This window comes from Mobula hypostoma, chromosome 13 (genome assembly GCF_963921235.1).
Source record: "Mobula hypostoma chromosome 13, sMobHyp1.1, whole genome shotgun sequence".
Lineage (NCBI taxonomy): Eukaryota > Metazoa > Chordata > Chondrichthyes > Myliobatiformes > Myliobatidae > Mobula > Mobula hypostoma.
Genome location: NC_086109.1, coordinates 38,248,642 through 38,261,163, shown reverse-complemented (window position 1 = coordinate 38,261,163; position 12,522 = coordinate 38,248,642). Strand labels below are relative to the sequence as shown.

Below are 12,522 nucleotides of genomic sequence, written 5' to 3'. Positions count from 1 at the left end.
ATGAAATCTGATTTCCAGATTTAGGTTAATTGATGAGTCACACTATGAAAGATGAGGTACAGGAGCCTGAAGACACACACGCAATGTTTCAGGAACAGCTGCTTCCCCTCTGCCATCAGATTTCTGAGTGGACAGAAAGCCCATGTACACTGCCTCATCATTCGTTTTACTCTCTTTTTGCACTATTTTTTAAATTTAATTCTTCATATTGTAATCTATAGTTTTTTTAATCATTACGCATGCAATGTACTGCTGGCAAAAAACAACAGTGACATTGAACTTGATTAAGATTATTATTCACTGAAAATTCAGTTTGTCTTCTCTCAACTTGCTACCACAAATTTGGCATTTGCTTATTGGAGAAGAGATGCTTTTTGCTCAAACTCTGCTGAAGTTATGCTAAAAATAAATCCTTAAGGAAATTAACTTCGCCATTTAGAATTGTTCAGTTCCTGAGTTATACTGCATAATTGGAGTAAATTCCAAATCCTTAAAATGAACCAATTTATTTATTTTGTGTTACAAATATCTGGACAAAAGCTATAAATTCTTTCCATCCAATCAGAATTTGATTAACTTATTAATGAAGCCAAACACCTTTGTGCATCTAAAGTAGAATTACAGACCTGATGAAAATTTCTTTTTTATATTTCTGCATTCTCCTTCTCACCTTGCACTGTATTATATTTATTTTGTCATGTAAGTTATGTATATTTTACATTAATTTATGTTAATTTATGTCTATCATATTTGCATGCCATTTATATCTGGGTATGTATAAGTATGGCAATATATTTGAACTTAAACCTGAAGGACTGGATGCCAGACCTGAAATATTAACTGTTCCTCTTTCCACAAATTCTGCTAGACCTGCCGAATGTTTCAGGCATTTTCGACTTTCGTTTCAGATTTCCAGGATTTTCGAAACTCCTTTTGCTTTGAAGAGTCTATTTTTCAGTCTGCATCCACAGTGCATGCTGACCTTTTGTTGGTACTAGCATTTTCTATTTCAATATTTTGCTCTTTCCTTTGACTTCCAGTATTCACCCATGGCAAATGAACTCTGAATTTGAAAGTGTTCCATCCTCTGCCTGACACTTGTCAATGTGCAATAAATAAGCACTCCTACTCTTTATGGTGTTGCAAGTTTGCTTTGGCATTAAGGTTTATGAAGATCTGTTGGATTTATTTGCTAATGGAATGTCACAATATGTGTGCCTGGTGTCTGTAACCTTATCTATAACTGTTAACAGGAAATAAAATGGCACTTGAGGAACTAAGAAGAACTAGGCAATATATACAATATAGAATGAGAAGTAGCGGTTTACTTTGAAACGAGAAAGTAACAGATCATACTATCCAACTTCACCTTCTTTGTAAATGTGTTTTGTTTTTCTGAAGGTCCCCTCTTCTCATTTACTGGCTTAGACTAAGTCATCTTAACTGTACAAGCTCAGTGAACATGTTATTTGCTGCTGCTGATATCGACTTTCCAGATGCAATAATCACGTTGCGACGTTGCATTAACAAAGTGGAAGGGTAGTTTACAACAGGGTAAGGAATGCTTATTCATTGTACATTGTTGAGTAACAGAGTAGAACCGCTTGTGACCTTGACACTCAAATTGCTGAGGGTGAATAATGAATATTCCAACCTAGCCCTTTTTGCATTACAACTTATAAAGGGGATATAAATTGGGTTTGATCTTATCTTTACATTTCTCAACCCTAGAGCAGCATTTGGAGATAGATTAGTTCATAAATTTGGCCCATATTCCTGCATCCGGATTTGCTTTTTCCTGATAAACCTATGAAATCATGCCATTCTTGATTCCACATGAACCCACTCTAAAACTAAATCATGCAGCAATTGTCTCTAAATGGTCCATATTATAGTTTTGGTCCTGCATCAAGATTCTGCCAATTCCATCACTGCTGTGAAACAGACCCCTGATGCCTTGGTGTCTGGTTGGGTGGAGACCACTGATTTAAAATTACAATGCTCTAGCTCCACCACTTTGCTTATGAGTTAGTTCTTGGAATCAGAGGTAATTTCCAGTAAGAGGAAAACACTTTATTCAGACATTTCTAAATTGTACATAACAACTCATAGGACCAGTTGATGTGAAATCTATAGCCCTCGCTTCAGAAGGCAAACAACGATCAAAGCTATTACCCTGTATTGTAGGTTTTATTGAAAAACCATTATATTTCAAGGTAAATGTATATTTTTTTGTCTCCTCTTGCTGTACCTCAGGAAGTGAGGTGCTAACAATAACAAGAACACAGATGTTTATCCATGCATCAATCTCTGTGCATTAACGTGATCTGTTTGCTCTCAGTATACATTGTGCACTGAAAAACGGCTGGTAATTTTGCAAACTTTGCTATTTTATCTTTAGTTACTTAAAGTGGTTAAACATGTACAGGTATAGTTCTGCTATTATTATTCTCCACTTCTCAGCACAGAAAGTTACAGAGAAAACTCCCATTCCTTTTCACATATACAGTATGGTAGAGGGTCAAAATGGTTACATTGTAACCACTGTCAGGGGATGTGGTCAACACCATGTTTGCCAAGACGAGACATTACTTATTGAAACATTACTTAGTGTGTTTTTTTTTGGAAGGTCTTTTCCATTCGACTTCACAAGACGCCTGTCCAGATGGACTTCATCCTGAGAAATGAACTCAAATTAGGGTCCGGAAAGAATACCGGCCTGATCCTCTTCAGAAAATATTCATTGTTGTGTCTGACAATATTTAAAGTAAAATAAATAAGTTTTGGTTGGTGCATTTAAATAATAGGGTAATTTAAAGCATGTTGAGATGAAGGGTTTCGACTTGAAATGATGACTGCCTAACCAATTGAGTTCCTCCAGCAATTCCATATCTATAATTTCTTGAGTCCCAATTTTAATCCTACCCAACTTTAAAGAACTAACTGGTGGACAGATTGTAACCCAGATTCTAGGAAACTCAAGTTTGACTCAGATCTTCCAGGCTGTCAGCCCATAGCTAGTGGAAATCTTTTAATATAGATTTGAATGTGATTGCTATTATTGAACCTGCACTACAATTTTTTTAGGAATGTGTATGGTAATTGTCATGGAACTAGCACTTAGATGCAATCACAAAGTAGGCATACCCACACTTCTACTTTCTTAGAAGTTTAAGAAGTAGGCCTGCTAACAAATACTCAAACAAGCTTCTGCAGATTGCAGGAGGCACAGAAAATGCTGGCAACACACACAAAATGCTGCTGATCTCTGCCAGAAATGTTGACTGTAGTTCTTCCTATATTTGCTACCTGGCCTGCTGCGTTCCATCAGCATTTTGTGTGTGTTGCTTGAATTTCCAGACGTTCATGAAACACAGAGAACAAAGAACAAAAAAAATGTTGGAACTCCAAAGCCACCTTCCCCCCACTACACACAAGTAATCGCAAAGCATCAATCCTACTCCCTCCTCCCAACTATTCCAGCAGAAAGCATCAGCCTCCCCACCACCAACCAATCAATAGCAAGCATCCAAAGACCATGAGCTATAGTCCTTCAAAAATTACTGTTCATCCCATCACCTTGACATCTCAACAGGCCCTACCTCTCACTAATATGAGAGAGAGACAGAGACAGAGAGACAGAGAGATTGCTCCTGCCACATTGTGAGGGGAGGCATAAAACTCACTGTTTTGATGTTACAGTTGGCAGTGTCACTTATTTTGAGTTTCCCTGACTCAAGAATCAAACTTTCTCTCATCATAAGAGAAGAGAAGAGAGAGATGAGGGAGAGGGAGGGGAGAGAGAGAGAAAGAGAGATCAAACTAATGGTAGGGGTCCATTAAAACATTGAAGGATGATTTAATCAAGGTTTTTAAATGCTATACAATATGATTGGAAAATAGAGAAAATGTTTCATCTGACAAAGTATTGCAGAGGAAGGAAATAGAATTCTAAAATTAGAATAGAGTTATTTAAGAATAAAATCAAGAAGGTCTTTAGTAGAAATCTGGAACCCTCTAACCCTGAAAACTGCCAATGCTAGAACAAATAGCACTTTCAAAACTCAGACCATTATGTTCAGTGAAGGCTTTGCAAATCATCAGTGAAATATAGCTTAAACAGATAAAGCACTGGTTGGCTATGATGCCTCAAGGAAGTGAAAGGCCTGAAACAGAAACTGCTGGGAGCACACAGTAGGCCAGGCAGCATCTGAAGAAAGAACAATGCATAAACCATCTGAGCAGCTGAGCGCTTCCCACATTTTCTAAATTTATTTAAGATTTCCAGCATTTCCAATTTATTAATTTATAGATGAATTACCTTCCCCTTTTACTATAAAATACTTCCATTCAATCAATAGGAAATAAGATAATAAAAGTGAAGAGCATCTATATTTAAACCAGATTACATTGGACCTTAAGCTTCTACAGTATATGTTGAATATTGCTATATTGCTAATGCTGAGGTTGTTAGTGCTCAAATTTCAAAGCAAAGCTGCCAGCAAGCTCCGATATCTTTAAACATGCTTTTCACCAAGTAACACCTTGTGTTGCTTGTGCATAAACACCAGAGATAGCCTGCAGACTGCCAAGTTCAACAAGGATGAGAAATCTGAGTCAACTGGTTCTCAAGTCTGTGGGCTACTGTTTGCATTGTGAACGGTGAAGTTTTTTTTGTTAGTCTGAGCAAAATCTCTCAGTTATTCCTTTCAGAGATAATCACTTCGATCCTACTTGAATTCAATCATGCAATTATGCATTTGGTATAACTTGCTTATTCAATAAGATTCCTTTTATTGGCTTTTGTGATGTTATAGTGACTCTGCTTTTCAAATTCAAAACAAAATGTCCTCATCAAGATAGACTATTGCTTAGAATGTGTTTACAATGCTTGACAGTTTATTATATATATATTTTAAAAATCACCAAGCTACTCAGCAGAAACAGAGGAGCCATAAGAGTAAAGGCATAAGGGAGACAGAGCATATTAAGGCAGAGTGGGAGTCAGACATCTTGGATTTAAATCAAAATGGGAAACATGGGCCTTGAAGGTTTCGGAGCAATGCAGGAGATAGAGCCCTCATGGGTTGAAAGGCAATGAAACGTGGGGATCCTATGAGTTCAGTATTGGCAGTGGGGACCTCATGGGTTCAGGAAAAGGATGAGACGCAGAAGCCAGGTGGGTTTAAAAGCAACACAGGAGACATTGGTTAAAGCAAAGGAGGGAGAGTGATAGTGTGGAAGAGGAGCCCCTTGGGTTAGGAGCAACACAAGAGAGAGAGACAGAGAGCCAAAAGATTTAGTGTTTGTTTGTTTTTTAAAAATACTTTATTTTCAAAATTTTCGAAAAAAAACAATAAAATCAACAAAAACATACCAGCTCAGACATGTATAAAAAAGAAATAAGCAACAAAAAAAGACATAACATTAGAGGGATCGCTATTGTACAAAGTGCTCAAAAATACTAAATATTAAATCTCAAATGAGGGCCGTGAGAAATCAGCTGGGGGGAAATTGCTCATCTGCCCCCCGGCCTCATCTCGTCCAGGTAGGCAAGAAATGGATCCCAGATAGCTGAAAATTTTTTAATTGAATTGGTTCTCAAGAACCTAAGTTTCTCCATCTGTATGACTGAGATTATATCATCCATCCATCTCCAAAAGGAAGGGGGAGAAAGTGATTTCCATTCCCTCAAGATAAGTCTTTTGGCAACTGTTGTGTGGCTGCAGGGAAACAAATAGTAGATTGCGAGCAGCCAAATATAGCGAGACAAGCTTCCAAGGGGAAGGATCTTTTATAGGCCTTTGAGTACCAGTCGAATATTTTGGACCAAAATCTAGTCAGTAATGGGCAAAACCAAAAGGTGTGTGACAACGTGGCTTCCGTCCCTTGGCATCTATCACACATTGGCGAGACAGAAGGGTAAATCCTGTGCAATCTAAGTTTAGAGTAATGGAGACGGTGGACAACTTTAAACTGGATCAGTTGGTGCCTACTGTTAACAGAGAAAGCCTGTATCATAGACGAACACTTATCCCAGGCAGCTTCAGATAATTCAATGCCCAACTCCTCTCTCCAGGCATCTCTAATCTTCACAGTAGACACTACAGTGCAATTATCAAACAAACGTACAAACTTAAAAATGAGATGCCTGCAGTCAGGAGGGTTCTTTAAAACATCAAAAAACATATGTTTCCCTGGAAGGATTTCAAAATTACAAATCTTAGGTTGAATTTAGTGTCTAATTTGCAAATAATGAAAAAAGTGTGAGTGAGGCAGCTCAAATTTCTTTTTCAGCAGACTAAATGTTGCAAACCGTCCCTCTATGTACAGGTCTTCAATATAAACTAGACCCTTCCCCCTCCAAGCATGGTAGGTTTTATCTGACCATGAGGGTAGAAAGGAGTGATTGAAACAGATTGGTGTTTGTACAGAGGTCTCTGGTAAATTCAGAATGCTCCTAATCTGGTTTAGAATTCTGACAGAATTTTTCAAAACAAAACTCAAACTTTTTGAAGTCCCAGGCCTCTCTAACTTGGAGAACAACATGGCTGGCAAGGAGAATTGACGACAGAGTTGGACTGCATACATAGCCACAAGGGAGCCCCAGCGGCGAGGTTATCCGGAGCCCCCTGTTGCCAAAACATTAAAGTCCTAGCATTGACAGCCCAATACTGTAATAGTGTCGAAATGCTGGTAATCCCGGCCCTCTCTCAGACTTGGGCTTTTGTAAATGAATTTTTGAAATCCTGTGATTCTTATAATTCCAGATATAAGACAATATTATGAAGTCCAACTCTTTAAAGAAAGCTGATATAAGAAAAATGGGGAGATTTTGACAAAGATAGAGAAATCTAGGAAGGGAAACCATTTTAATTGAATTTATACGACCAATCATGAACAGAGGTAGGGTTTTCCAACTTTCTATATTCTGTGTAAGTTCTGAAATAAACTCCGCAAAGTTTAATTTGAATATTAATTTAGGATCTTTGGGGATTGTCAAGCCGAGATAAGTAAAGTGATCTTTAGCTACTTTGAATGGGACACTTTCCAAAAAACCCCGCGTGTAGTCGTTGGAGAGGGGCACAAAGTCACTTTTTGTCCAATTGATTGAGTATCCCGATAGTCAGCCAAAAGAGGTGATTAAATCTAGAAGAAGAGGGACTGACTTTTCTGAGTTTTGTAAGTAGAGTATCACATGGTCAGCATATAAACTAATAAGTGTTTCAATATCTCCCACTATCAAACCCAGAATATTTGGGTGACCTCTTATTTTTAAGGCAAGGGGCTCTACCGCGACAGCAAAAAGGGCCGGCGAGAGAGGGCATCCTGCTGGACTGAATGGTGCAGCGGAAACAGAGTTGAATTGTCACCATTAGTTATAATAGAACACATTGGTCTGGCATATATCAGTTTTACCCAGGATACAAATGACTTGCCGAACCCAGACCTGTACAGTGACTCAAACATGTAAGGCCACTCAATCTGGTCAAAAGCCTTTTGTGCATCAAGGGATAAGATTGCTGCCCCATTAGATTTCCCATGATCAGCATATATAGTATTAAGGAGGCATCTGACGTTGGAAAAAGAGAACCGGGAGAAATCCTGTCTGAAAGGATGAATGATCAGGATGACAAATGATTATTTAGTCGGTTAGCCACATTTTAGTAATTACCTTTCTATCAAAATTCTGGAGTGCAATGGGCCTACAGCTGGCCAGGTCTGTTTCCTCTTTACCTTTCTTTAAAATGAGGGAAATGTTAGCCTCGTACAATGTCCTAGGCAAGGCTTTATCTCTCTTAGAGCAAGAAAGATTTAGTGTTTGTAAAGGAGAGCGAAGATGAACAGCGGTGATTGGTAGAAGATGAAAGCAGTCAACAGTTGGGACTGACTGGGGATGGGTGAGCTGTGAAGGAGGTGGGGGAAGGGGAGCAGGAATAGGACTCGGTTAAAAGGAGGGAAGGAGACAAGGGGGGAAGTGGACCTAAGGAAGGTGAGATAGAGGGAAGGGATAAGGATGGTGAGGAAGTGAGAATGGAGAGAGGTAGCTGAGAAAATTTTCTGTCTGTATCCACGTGTGAATGGTCAGTGCACCTTGAAGTGGGTTCACATGTATGTGGTAAGTCTGTGCAGCAGAGCCTGGTCTCCAATTGACTTGGACTTTGTTCCATTGTGTCAAGAGCTCACTTTGCGAGGTTATCTCATAACTGGCTTACAATAGCCACTCAATGTTAAAATGAATCTGGCACAGGCATCTTCCCGTCATCAAAATAGGAATGGAAGCATATCTTCGATCCCAATGCCTGCTTAAGAAGAAGAGTAATTGCTGATTAAGCAGCAGTTTTATCTGCAAGAAAAAAAATGTTGACTGAAAGATACCACAGATAACTTTTATCAATGTACTCACTAACTGATACGACTGTGAACATTACCATCTGCAGTTTGAACGGAAAGCAAAAGAACTACTGATTTGGCTTGGCCATTCTCAAGAGCATCCATGTAGTTGTGTTTGTACATCAAATTCAATGATTACAAGATCTTGATTTGAGAATGCATCCTTCTTCTTGATCATTCTCTCTCTCCTTCCCCTCCTTCTCTCTTACCCCCCATTTCTCTCTCTCCTCCCCTCCCCTCTCCCTGTTCTCTCCCTTTCTCCCTCCCTCTCTCTCCCCTTCCCTCCCTCCCTCTCTCTCCTTCCCTCCATCCCTCTCTCCTTCTCCTCCTTTCTCTTTCCCCTTCCCTCCCTCCCTCTCTCCTTTTCCTCCTTCCCTTTCCCTCTCCCTCCCTCTCTCCCTCCCACTCTTAGGTAAAGTCCATTTATTAAATCTGCCTTCCATGCTACTGTCCATTCTTTCTACTTTCCACTCATTCATGTACTGGGCCTTTGTCTCATAACTTAATGCACACAGGACATTTGAATCTCAGACACAGCCCATTTATTGTGCAAGGAAACTAACAGTTGTAGCAGAGATATCTGCGTCTAAAGAACCATATAAGTTGCACTCCTGATTTTTTGCTAACATTTTTATTACTATTGATTGACATAAAAATAATTTTTAAATTATATATAACAGTTCTGTTCCTGTTCAAAGCAAGTAAGTACCTCAGACTATGTCATGGCCAGCAATCATATTATCATAATTACCAACGGTTGATCGGTCCCGATTTGTGCAGAAAATAGTATTAAATAGAGGAACCTAATGACCAACAACAAAACTAAACAAGATCAAGGGAGGAAACTAAATAAATTACAATCATTTTCGAGCCAGAGGAAAAAATAATATCCTACATATGAATGCAAGAATGATTACTGAGTGTAGACAAACTTACTAAATCATCTGCCGTTTTAAAAATGATTATCCGTACTGGTTCATTTTCTATGCCTTCAAAAGACGTCAAGAAGAAATCAGAAGACAAAGTCAATAAAAACCACCTTAGTTTGTTTTGACTGATTACGTTATTAACAATTGTTTATTTGATCACAGTCATTATTCCCAGAGTAGGGAAATCTCAGACTAGAGGGGATGGGTTTAAGATGCGAGGGAAGAACATTCCTTCAGGACTCAACAGGATGAAGGCAGGGAGGATGTTCCCTGCTGGAAGAGTCTAAATCCAGGGTTGACAGGCTCAGGACAATGAGTAGATCAGGAGAAACTTCTTCACTTAGAGGTGGTGAATCTTTGGAATTCTTTAGCCCAGACGGATAGAGATTCACAGTGCGTACATTTTTAAGAGCGACAGATATATTTTGAATATTAAGGGAATCAAGGGATGAATGTGTATTGCAAGAAAATGAAGTAAATTATCAGTATGATATTGATGAACGGCAGTTGAATTTGCAAGGGACGGACGGCCGACTCCTGTTCTTAATTCTTCTATTCTTGTGTGCGCTTTTAACAGTGAATTTGCATTACAATGCTAATATTCAGAGAAGCAGCATGTGATGGAAATGGGCCATAAAACTAGTAGCAATCTACCCGTCATCCCAAATGTCTTAGGGTGAAAGCAGATCTCCATATTGTCAGAGGACGAACGTGCAGCCTCCATGCAAACAGCACCAGAGGTCAGGATTGAACTTTGGTCTCTGATGCTGCAAATCTGTAGCTCTACTTGATGCCAATCCATATTTTATAGCCAGAAGTGGTAAAATGGAAGTGGGGCAGCTTTCAATGCAACCACTTTGTCCTTTAAAACTGTGACTGGGAGGGGAAGGAAAATAGATGTTTTACCTTATATCATGATTTTCTACTCTGCCATGACCCCTTACCCATAAAGTTCCACTACATTAAGAGGGAATCACGATACTTCTATAGTGACAGACTTTAGCTTTGTGTCCTCACTTTATTGGTCAGCCTTTCAATGTCAGCACACAATATGGAGACATACCCCAACTTTCGGCATCAGTGTCAATAAAATGCATAAATAATCATTTGCCATATAAAATAGGGTAATTTGCAAGAATCTTAAGCATATACATACATATTTAGGGTGCCTAAAACTTTTGCACAGTACTGTATTTTGGCTAAAATAGTAAGAAACAAAAATAAGCTTTGTATTTGCTTAGTGTTATTTGGTAACTGGAAGGATGTAATATACAGTACTGTGAAGAAGAATTGCAACTGAATATGTGCCTGAGACTTCCGCACAGTACTGTAAATAAATAACATGAATACTCATCCTCAACTATGATGCAGGACGTTATATTCATGTTGTTCAAATTATACTAAAGAACTTATTTTGTATATTATAACAAATAACTTTACTGAAAACTTCATAACATGAAATATTTCTAGTATCCATTATAAACTGATTTTTCATCTCCCTCCTTCTGCCATGATCTCTCTTTATCTCTTTAATATTCATATCCACTCCCTTCACCTATTTATTATTCCCACCATTTGGCCCTCTGCCTATCTGAGAACCTGTCTTCCTTTTTTATAACTATTTCCCTTTTCTGTGTCCCTTGTATTCTTCTTTACTCACAATTTATTGAATAATTTTCAGACCTAGTTGTTTATATTTGAAATTTCATTAATCAGCCTTTGTTTCCAGTTTAATGTGGAAAAAGAAACTTCTTTCCCGCACTTATTTCTACTGCATCCAACCGAATGAAGATTAATTCATTTGCTGCAATTTTTCCAATATGTAACTTGATAGCTGCTGCCTCAATTCTGACCTAGGCTATTTTTAATCAAAACAAAATTAAACACCAAATACTCAGGATCTAAAAAGCTTTGGTATTATCTAGCAGAGTTAATATTCACATTTTGTTTTCTTGTGCCATAAATCAAATTTGGTTTTGTATTTCTTCAAATCAAATTATATTAACTTGAAATTCAGAGACAATTGCTTTGAATTTAATACGTTGCCACCAGTCATGTAATGCAATAAGTTTGCACTTTGTGATGTGACCAATAATCTTCCACAACTTAATTGCTGGAGAATTATGTGGTTGGCCTCAACTATGGAGGAACTAATTAAGTTAGGTAGCTGAATGTGTGTATTTAGTTCATGTGGAAATTATTAAGTTGCCTCCTTCACATACTGTATTATGCCTCTATATATTCCAATTTGTGAATATTTTTCAAGTAATTCTGTAGTCTTCCAGTTCTGTCAAATATATAAATACAGTAATATGTATTGATATAGCACTGTTACCCTGTCCACAAGCTGTTCGTTCAAGAAATGAGTTTTTGAATGCATTGTTTGTTCATCTGACAAATATAACTGCATTTCACAGGAAGCGTGATAGTTACAAGGAACATGGTGCCAGAGGGTGCGTAGGGGCAGATGCAAAACAACGTTTAAGAGGCATTTGGAACTGTACTTCTACAGGAAGGTGGGAGAGGCCTAATGCAGGCAAACAGATTAGCATAGATGAGGCATCGTAAGCAGCATGGGCAAGCTGGGCACAACGGGCCCACTTCTGTGCTGTGCTAACAGCTTTATGATCAAAATTTTGCCAAATCATTTACTTTAAAGTGAATTGTACCGAGAACACTGCTTGAAAGCACCATTTGAAATTTATGCAGACGTTTTGATTTTGTACAATTAGAATATCTTTCTTTTAAACTGCCTTGCATGTGTCACCTGCTTCTCTTTACCTTTATTTTCACAAACAAATTTTATTTCCTCATTCTTCAGGTCAAACTTAAAGTCCACATACATGTTTATATAGCTTTGCGCACCTCTGTTGCCATTCGTTACAATACTGTGGGTTATGATTACCATGTCAAGTGATGTTTATATATTTTCCAACTTATGGACATCTGTAAACAATGAATCCCATTTGCTATAGGGAGACAGGCCATAAAGGCATAATGCTGTTTGGTTTCCAATTTGCTTTCTCTGTATCGGCATTGTTAGCTTACCATGATTCATGTGATTAAAAAGTCCAGGTTCCTTTGAACACTCAGGTCTTCCAACCAATGTGAATAACACCATTTTTTTCACTTGATTTATCTTTTCAAAGGGCCCCAGACTAATGCTGTTTCATTTGGCACATTTATGGGTATTCGTATT

General features: G+C 38.2%; 1 protein-coding gene across 3 annotated transcripts in view; it reads right to left on the bottom strand.

Moving 5' to 3' along the window:
• LOC134355543 (receptor-type tyrosine-protein phosphatase R-like) overlaps window positions 1-12,522 on the bottom strand; it is a 77,569-nt gene that overhangs the window by 28,446 nt on the left and 36,601 nt on the right. The gene's annotated exons all lie outside the window — the stretch shown is intronic.